Here is an 8,294-nt window from a genome sequence, read left to right as displayed (position 1 = left end):
AGAATAATAGTTATTGCTATTCCTTATTAGAGGAAATTCCTCTTCTAGACCCATTGATCCTTTTCTTTCCTAACTCCTTCAAGACTTTGATACAGAAAGCATTCTACTCTTTGATGCATCTTCGTTTATTCCATAGTCACTGGTTTCTTTCCATTTGTACATCACAGACCATGGATCGAACTTTTTATTGTTGTTTGGTTGTTATTTTTATTATTGTTATTGAATCTTTTCAATTTGTTCTGACTCTTAAGCACCCCATTTGGGGTTTCCTTGGTGAAGATACTTGGAGTGATTTGTTTTTTCCTTCCACAATAATTTTTTTCAGAGGAAGAACTGAGACAAACAGGGTTAAATGTCATGCCCATGGTCATAGAGCTAGTAAATGTCCATGATAGAATTTGAATTCATGAAGATGAGTCTTCCTAATTCCCTGCCAAGTACTCTATACATTTTGACACCTCCCCAGACCCCACATGAATTCTCCTTTATTCATTCTCTCAATAATAATGTCTTCTGAGGCAGCTAGGTGGTGTAGTAGATAAAGCACAGCCTTGGAGTCAGAAGTACCTGAATCTGGCCTGAGGCACTTAATAATTACCTAGCTGTGTGGCCTTGGGCAAGACACTTAACCCCATTGCCTTGCAAAAAACCAAAAAAAAATTCATAAATAATAACACCTTCTATGAATATTAGATGTTGACTCAGTCTATGTTTCTAGTAAAAAAAGAACAAAAGGGGAGCAGAGTCAAATGGGAGTATGAAGGCAGGAATTCCCAGGAACTCTTCCCCAAAAAACTCCAAAGTCATAAAATTATGACTCTAACCAAATTCTAGAGGGACAGAACCACAGAAAAACTGAGTGAAACAATTTTTCCAGCCCAAGACAACTTGGCAGATCTGTGGGAAAGGTCTATTCCACCAATAGCACAACCTACCATGCTGTATGGGAGCAAACCAGCTCCAGCCTTCTAAGAATAGCCCTGGGTTGGTGGTAGCAGGAGAGGTTTCCAGACCTTTAGACCCAGGGATCACCTGGATTGGGAGAACTATGCTGCACCAGAGTTAACATGGAGCTCTGGTCAGCCTAGGCTTCAGGGCAGCCCCAGGAACATGTGGAGCCACCCAGCAGCTGCTTCTATAGTGCTCAGCTCATAGATTGCAAAGGCATGGGGAGAGACTGCAGAGGTCTCTCTGCTATCCCTAGGGCACTACTCTACTTCTTTGCCCAGCCCAAACTCAGACCCAGGTTGCAGTCTTGGCCTCATACTACCATAGAGGAGTTGGGACTTTCTTCACAGTTCCAGTGCAGAGGGGAGCACCTGCAGTCATCCTCAGACCAGAGCACAGGCCTGGAGAGCAGTCAGAGCCTCTCATAATGCTTTGGAAGAATGCAGGTTCCTGGGAATGGGGTGTACAAAAATCCTCAAAAGCTTTGAAAGCAGGATAAATCATGTCATAGGCCGAGGAAATGAGCAAAGAACAGAAAAAAAAAAAGAATTTGACCATAGAAAATTACTGTTCCCATAGAGGATCAGAATATATACTCAGAAGATGACAAAGTCAAAATTTCTGTTTTCAAACATCCAAGAAAAATAAGAATTGGTCTTAGACTATGAAAGAACTCAAAAAAGACTTTGAAAATCAGGTAATAAAGGTAGAGGAAAATTGGAAAGAGTAATGAGAGTGATGCAAGAAAATCATGTAAGCAAAGTCAGCAGTTTGATGAAGGAGATGCAAAAAACCCCTGAAGGAAATAAAATATTAGAACCAGCTTAAGTAAAATGGAAAAAGCAGTCCAAAAGATCAAATGAGGAGAAAAGAGCTGTAAAAAGCAGAATTGGCCAATTGAAAAAGGAGCTAAAATAGCTCTCTGAAGAAAACAATTCCTTCAAATGTAGAATGGAGTTAAATGAAGCTGATGACATTGTGAGAAGTCAAGAAACAATAAAACAAAACCAAAAGAATGAATTAGAAGAAAATGTGAAATATCTCATTGGAACAACAACTGACCTAAAAAACAGATCCAGAAGAGATAATTTAAAAACAACTAGGCTACTTAAAAGTCATGAACAGCAAAAGAGCCTAAACATCAATTTCAGGAAAATTCCAGAAAAATTGCCCTGAGAACCTAGAAGCAGAGAGTAAAATAGAAATTGATGGAATCCACTGATTACCTCCTGAAAGAGATCCATCCTCCCCCCCAAAAAATCCTCAGGAATATTATAGCCAAATTCCAGAACTCTGAAGTCAAAAAGAAAATACTCCAAACAGCCAGAAATAAACATTTTAATTAATTTAGAACTACAGCCAGGATTACACAGGATTTGGTAACATCTATATTAAGGACTTATAGGACTTGGAATATGATATTCCAGAAGGCAAAAGAGCTTGGATTACAACTGAAGATCAACTACTCAGACAAACTGAATGCCTCTGTGAAAAGATGGACTTTCAATAAAACAGGTGACTTTCAAATGTTCCTGTTGAAATGACCAGAGCTGAATAGAAAGTTTGATTTTCAAGTATAGGACTCGGGTGAACCACAGAGATGATGGACAGGAAGGGTTAATTATGAGGGATTTAATGATGTTGAACTGTGTGTATTCCTGTATGGGAAGAAAATACTGAAAACTCATATGAACATTACCATTTAAAATAGAAGCCAGAAGGAGCATATATAGTTAAGGCACAGGAGGGAACTGAATATAATAGTATAATATAGTATAAAGATGGAGTCAATGTATGAAAAAGAATGTACTGGGAGAAAGGAAATGAAGAAGTAGAATGGGCTGAAATATTTTATGTAAAAGAGTCAAGGAAAAGCTTTTGCAATGGAGTGAAATGGGTGGAAGGTGAGGGGGAATGAGCGAGCCTTCATTCTCATCAGAAATGGCTCACAGAGGAAATAATATACACACTTAATTGGGTATAGAAATCTCTTATGCTAAGGGGAAAAAAGAAGAGGAAAGGGATGGGAGAATCAGGAGAGGGGAAGAGGAGGGGGGTATAGGTGATAGAAGAGAGAGGGAAGATTGTAGGAGAGGGTAGTTAGATGCAGCACACTTCTAAGGAGGGACAGGGTAAAAGGAAAGAGAATAGAATAAATGTGAGTGGGAAGGAATTGAATGGAGGGAAATACACTCAACAATAGCAGCTGTGGGAAACTTGTCTGATGGATTTATGATAAAGATATGATCCATCCCAGAGACATAGCTGATGGTATCTAAACACAGACTGAAATACACTTTTTTTTCTCTCACTTCATTTCGCTATAATTTTCTCTATCATTTTGGGGGGGGGATAGTAATGTAAAATAAATCATTAAAACTTTAAAAAAGAAGCAAAAGCCTTCAACTCTTATGCAAGTATTCAGGTTTACTTTTTCACATATAAGAGAGGAAGTTAGGTGTCATAGTGGATAGAATGCTCCTCCTACAGTCAGAAAGATCATCTTCCTCAGTACAAATTTGGCTTTGGATAGTTCCTAACTAGGGCAAGTCACTTAACCCTATTTATCTTACCTTTTCTGTAAAATGAACTGGAGAAGGAAATGGCAAACCATTCCAATATCTTTGCCAAAAAAAACCCTACAAAGAATTGTGAAGTGTCTGACAACTGAAATAACTGTACAAGAACAAATTAATTTAACTTGGAAAAAATGCAAAGTATAAAAGACATACCCAAAATGAGGTCAAGATAATTCTCCTTGTCTCTTCAGTAGCTCCCTATAGCTAATAGACCTTCAGGGATCTATGCAGCACACTCTTCCAGATATATAGTAATATCTAAGATTGAGATTGAGGCCTTCTATAAGGGAAAAGTGTTCAAGGTTAGTAGAGTTATTCCCTCAAACTCAGAAATTCAAAGTCCAAATAACTTAATACACCAATGAAGGACTGGATTTCGTTCTCCATGTTTTTTTTATTCCTCATTTTTAATCCTTATTCTTACTTGATTATGGGTCCCAACTTGGTCCTGAAGCTTAGCATGATCCAATAACTTCTCTACTGGATTAAGGAATACTTTAGTTCTCCTGCTACACTCACTCCATTACTTTCACTTGACTACTGGAACATGAAATTGTCAGAGCTTACTGTACTAAATTTACTCTGAACTTGTTCTTTTACACACATATACATATACACACATATGCACACTTCTATATCTACATCTTCATCACTACCTTCTGGAAGCTCTTGAGAGCAAATCCCTTCCAATTCATTCTTCATTAACTGCCCAGATCACCTTTCTTTTGTGAAGATTTGGTCATATCACTCTTTGAAAAAATCTGCATTGGCTTTATAGTGCTTATGAGTAACATTTAAACTCCTTTGCCTGGAATTCTAGACTTTCTACAATCTAGTTCCAAGCTAACTTTCTGGTTGTGGCTCAAATTAGTTTTTTTGTAATATTTAGGAAAATGCCTAACACATAATGGAACCATAATAATTCTTGTCAACTTGTTGCCTTGACTTTTTATGCATATTACATTCTGATCCCATTACCCTATTCTATATTCCCAGGGAAAAACCTTGCAATTTCAAATCTCTTTGTCAACTTATACCTCAAACTTTGCCTCTAGTATTCTTCCTCCCTCTCTTTCCTACTGGCCAGCCTTTAAAACCTAACTCATATGACATCTCCACCTTGAAGCCTTACTCTAGTTCTAGCTAGAGTAACAACCATTCCTTTGAGAATTCAATGAGCATTTTATTTTGCAATTCTAATGTGTGTGTCTTTGTTTTTCACTACACCCTCCCCACTCCCAATCCCTTACTCTACAAGATAGAGCATAGTATGCAGATGAATAGAAAAACCTAGAGGGGAGAGTTTTGGGATTTGAATTAAGAGTTATATAAACACAATTGAAAAGAATCTGTTGGTTTGTTTGAAAGATTTCTCTGGGGATCTCGCATTCAAAGGACTGAGCAGACTGTAATGTGCTGTAGTAGAAAGGACATCAGATTTGGAAGCATAGGAGCTGATCTTAAATACTTGCCCTTCTATTTTGTCCTAGTGTAACTGTAGTCAAGTCCTTTGATCTCTATTGGACTCAGGTTCCTCTATAAAAGAAGTTGGACCAGAATGTCTTTTAGATCACACCCATCCCTAAATTATCATATTTAAATGAATTCAAGTAACATTTAAAATAATAAATTTTGTTGATATTGCTTGTTTTTACATTACCTAAACTTCAAAGAGTCATCTCATAGAACAAATGCTTTTTTAAATAAAAAAAGAAAAAAAAATCTGAAAACTAGTATTTCTTCCCACCTTCCAATATGACAATATATTCAGTATTTACCATTCAAGGACATAGTTCTTCTTCAAAAGAGTAGGGACAGGTGTCTTTCATATCTCATCACTGGGCCATAGTAGTTTCTTGTAATTTTTCAACATTGACCTTAGATTATCTCCTGTTATTTCTTCCTTTTGTTTACATTGCAGTCAATGTGCTGAATGTTTGCTTGACTTTTCCAACTTTGCATAAATTTTTCTTTGTTACTCCATGATTATCTGCATTTATCAAATTCCATTATATTCACATATCACTGTTTGCTTTGGTGCTTCCTAATCAGTGAACATCTACTTTACAACCAGCATTTTAAGAACATATAGAAAAATCAAAAGATTCTTGATGAATAGTAATATAAATTTTCAAGATTCAGACTGAGATGTCAGCATTATTTTAAAGAGCAAAATGTGAGAAATGTTGGAAGAGTGTGATAATCTTTTTTATAAACTTTATTGCTGCTTTTTGTATTAATATCACAAGTCATTCCTTGATATTCTTATTTCGTCATCCTTCCATTAACAATCTTTGTAACAAAGATTAATTAAGCTGAAAGATCCAACATAGAGTGATCTCATTTGATAATGTATACAGCAATGTACTATATTTGCTAGTTCTTACTTCTTTGGTTTGAGTTATAAGTCATTTAGGTGTTTTTTGGGAATCTATTGAATTTTCAGTGACTGATAATTTATTTTCCTTTTTGTGATCTTTTCATTTATATAATTCAAATTTTTGTGAATGTTCTTATTCTAGGTCTAAATATTTCACTTTCAACTTAACAGCCACTTTATTTTTCTCTTAATTCTTCATTTTCATCATTCCTTACTGCCAAGTTATTGTGTGCCATCTTCATATATTAATTCATCAGTCAGCCGGTAATTATTGAATGTATACCATGTGCCAAACATAGCCATTTCCCATTATGCTTGTTTCCAGTTCTTTGCTTACACACACACACACACCACACACACACACACAAAGAGTAGCTGGGAGTATTTTGGTATATAATGGACCTCTGTTTCTGTCTGATTTTCTTGGGGAATATGTCCCATAGTGGAATCACTTTCTCTAAGAATATGAACAATTACATCACTTTTCTTATTTAAATCCAAAATGATATTCAAATTGGTCAGAATACTTCACAGTTCTACCAATTAACATCTCTTGTTTTTGTCATCTGTCAATTTGCAGGGTTAAAAGGAAAACATCTGAATTATTTAATTTTCATTTCTGTTATTAGTAGTAATTTAGAGTGTGACTTTGCAGGGCTATTTATAGTTTAAAGTTTGTTTGTTTGTTTTCTTTTTGGGAAAATTTTATGTCCCCTTTAGCCACTTTTCTATTGTATGCTAACTCTTAGCCTTACATATTTGTGTTAATTGCCCATGAATATTAGCAGATTTTCTTCACTAATCTGATGCTTATTTTATCTTACATTAGGTTTATCTTATTTCTTTTGAGTAACTTAGGTCATGGATGATTTCAAGGTCTTTTTTTAAGGTCTAGTTACAGATATTCCATGTTCCTTTTTGTTTCCGCATGTTTTCTTCAAATGCCTATTTAAGTCCCCCCCCCCTTTTTGGAAATCTATGAAACTTCAGCAGCTTTTTCACTTTTACAAAATTATAACAAAGAATAGCTTTGGCAATTGGTATGCAAAGTTCACAATCACATAGCCTTTTACCTATTCTTTAGGTAAAGGCAATTCTTTAGCCTTCTCAATGTCCCCTTCAGTCACAGACATGTTATGCTGGTTTCAAGGACTGAACTCAGAAGAGCTATGTTGCTTTTGAGAATTTCATGAGTATTTAACTAAAAATACTGAGTAAGCTCCTTCTACTGGGTTTCATTTGAAGATTGCTGAGTGTCAGACTCTTCTTTATTCTTCAAATTACCTTTTCAAGGACATTTTTGTTTACTCACCTTACTTGTAGAAATTGTTAAGATTTTCAGTTCACAATGTTTTTATGTAATTTTGGAAACTTGCTCGACATATTTATAGGTATACTTGATGGATATTATTTATCAACTTTTCTGCATTTGCTTTTGTTCCATTTTGTTCCATCAGTTTGAAAAACAGAAAGACCAATTTCTTCAGTCATACTATTTCCTTTATCTTCTTTTGAGTTAAGTTCTAAGATTTTGATTTTTGTGAAAATATTTTAATTTGCCTCAAAATAACTGATCTTTCACATCTTTTACTTAATTTAGATTCCATTTTTGTAAACTAAATGGAAAATAAAAAGTTGTGGGTTATCAAATAATAGCCATTTTAAATCTGCATTAATAAAACCCAGCTGGCTCATGAGACCCTATGATCATTTTGAAATGTCAGCAACAGTTATTAGATGTTTATTAGTGGTATATAATACATCTACTGTTTCTGTTTGCGACTTATTATGACTGCATTACCTTAGTTCAAACAAAAGTTGTTTTCTTATTTTATACAATTGAAAATTTTCTTTTGAGGGTTTGTGGTCAACTCTGTCCTTTGGATAAGTCATATTTGAAAAAAGGTATTTTGTTTTGTTCTTAACTAATTTATTTTTAATGATATGAGTTTTTATATTAAGATTATATATTCGTTTGCAGCTTATTTTGGTTCATGATATGAGATCTAAATGGTCTTTTGTGACAGTTGCTTTCATTCTACCTCCTAATTCTCTATGGAACCCTGAGATAAATCACGTTCCTGAATCTCCATTTGCTCCTTTTTAATAGAGGGTCTCTTTGCTTCCCACTAGCTCTTCAACTAACATTCTATGATCTTCTATATCCATTTTATGATGATATGTCAGCATGCTTCTGCATCAGGTTTGCCATATCTCTTTCTCTCTCATTGGAAATTGTAAAGCCATAGATTTGGATATTAATATAATATCATGCATGATGGCTATTTGTTCTATTGTGCTATCTTTTCCATTTGGTAATCTCAATGAAGGTAAACATTATCTCCTCCCAGAGTGCTGTATATACAGTAGATGCTAAATGTTTGTTG

The 8,294-nt window shown here is 35.0% G+C and overlaps 1 pseudogene; it reads right to left on the bottom strand.

Moving 5' to 3' along the window:
* Window positions 1-6,852: 6,852 nt before the first annotated feature.
* On the bottom strand, window positions 6,853-7,437 carry LOC141509119 (protein FAM204A-like; annotated as a pseudogene).
* Window positions 7,438-8,294: the final 857 nt, after the last annotated feature.

The sequence above is a fragment of the Macrotis lagotis genome, chromosome 1, assembly GCF_037893015.1.
Source record: "Macrotis lagotis isolate mMagLag1 chromosome 1, bilby.v1.9.chrom.fasta, whole genome shotgun sequence".
Classification (NCBI taxonomy): domain Eukaryota; kingdom Metazoa; phylum Chordata; class Mammalia; order Peramelemorphia; family Peramelidae; genus Macrotis; species Macrotis lagotis.
The sequence above is the reverse complement of the archived record's forward strand: the minus strand, read 5'-3'. Positions and strand labels throughout refer to the sequence as shown.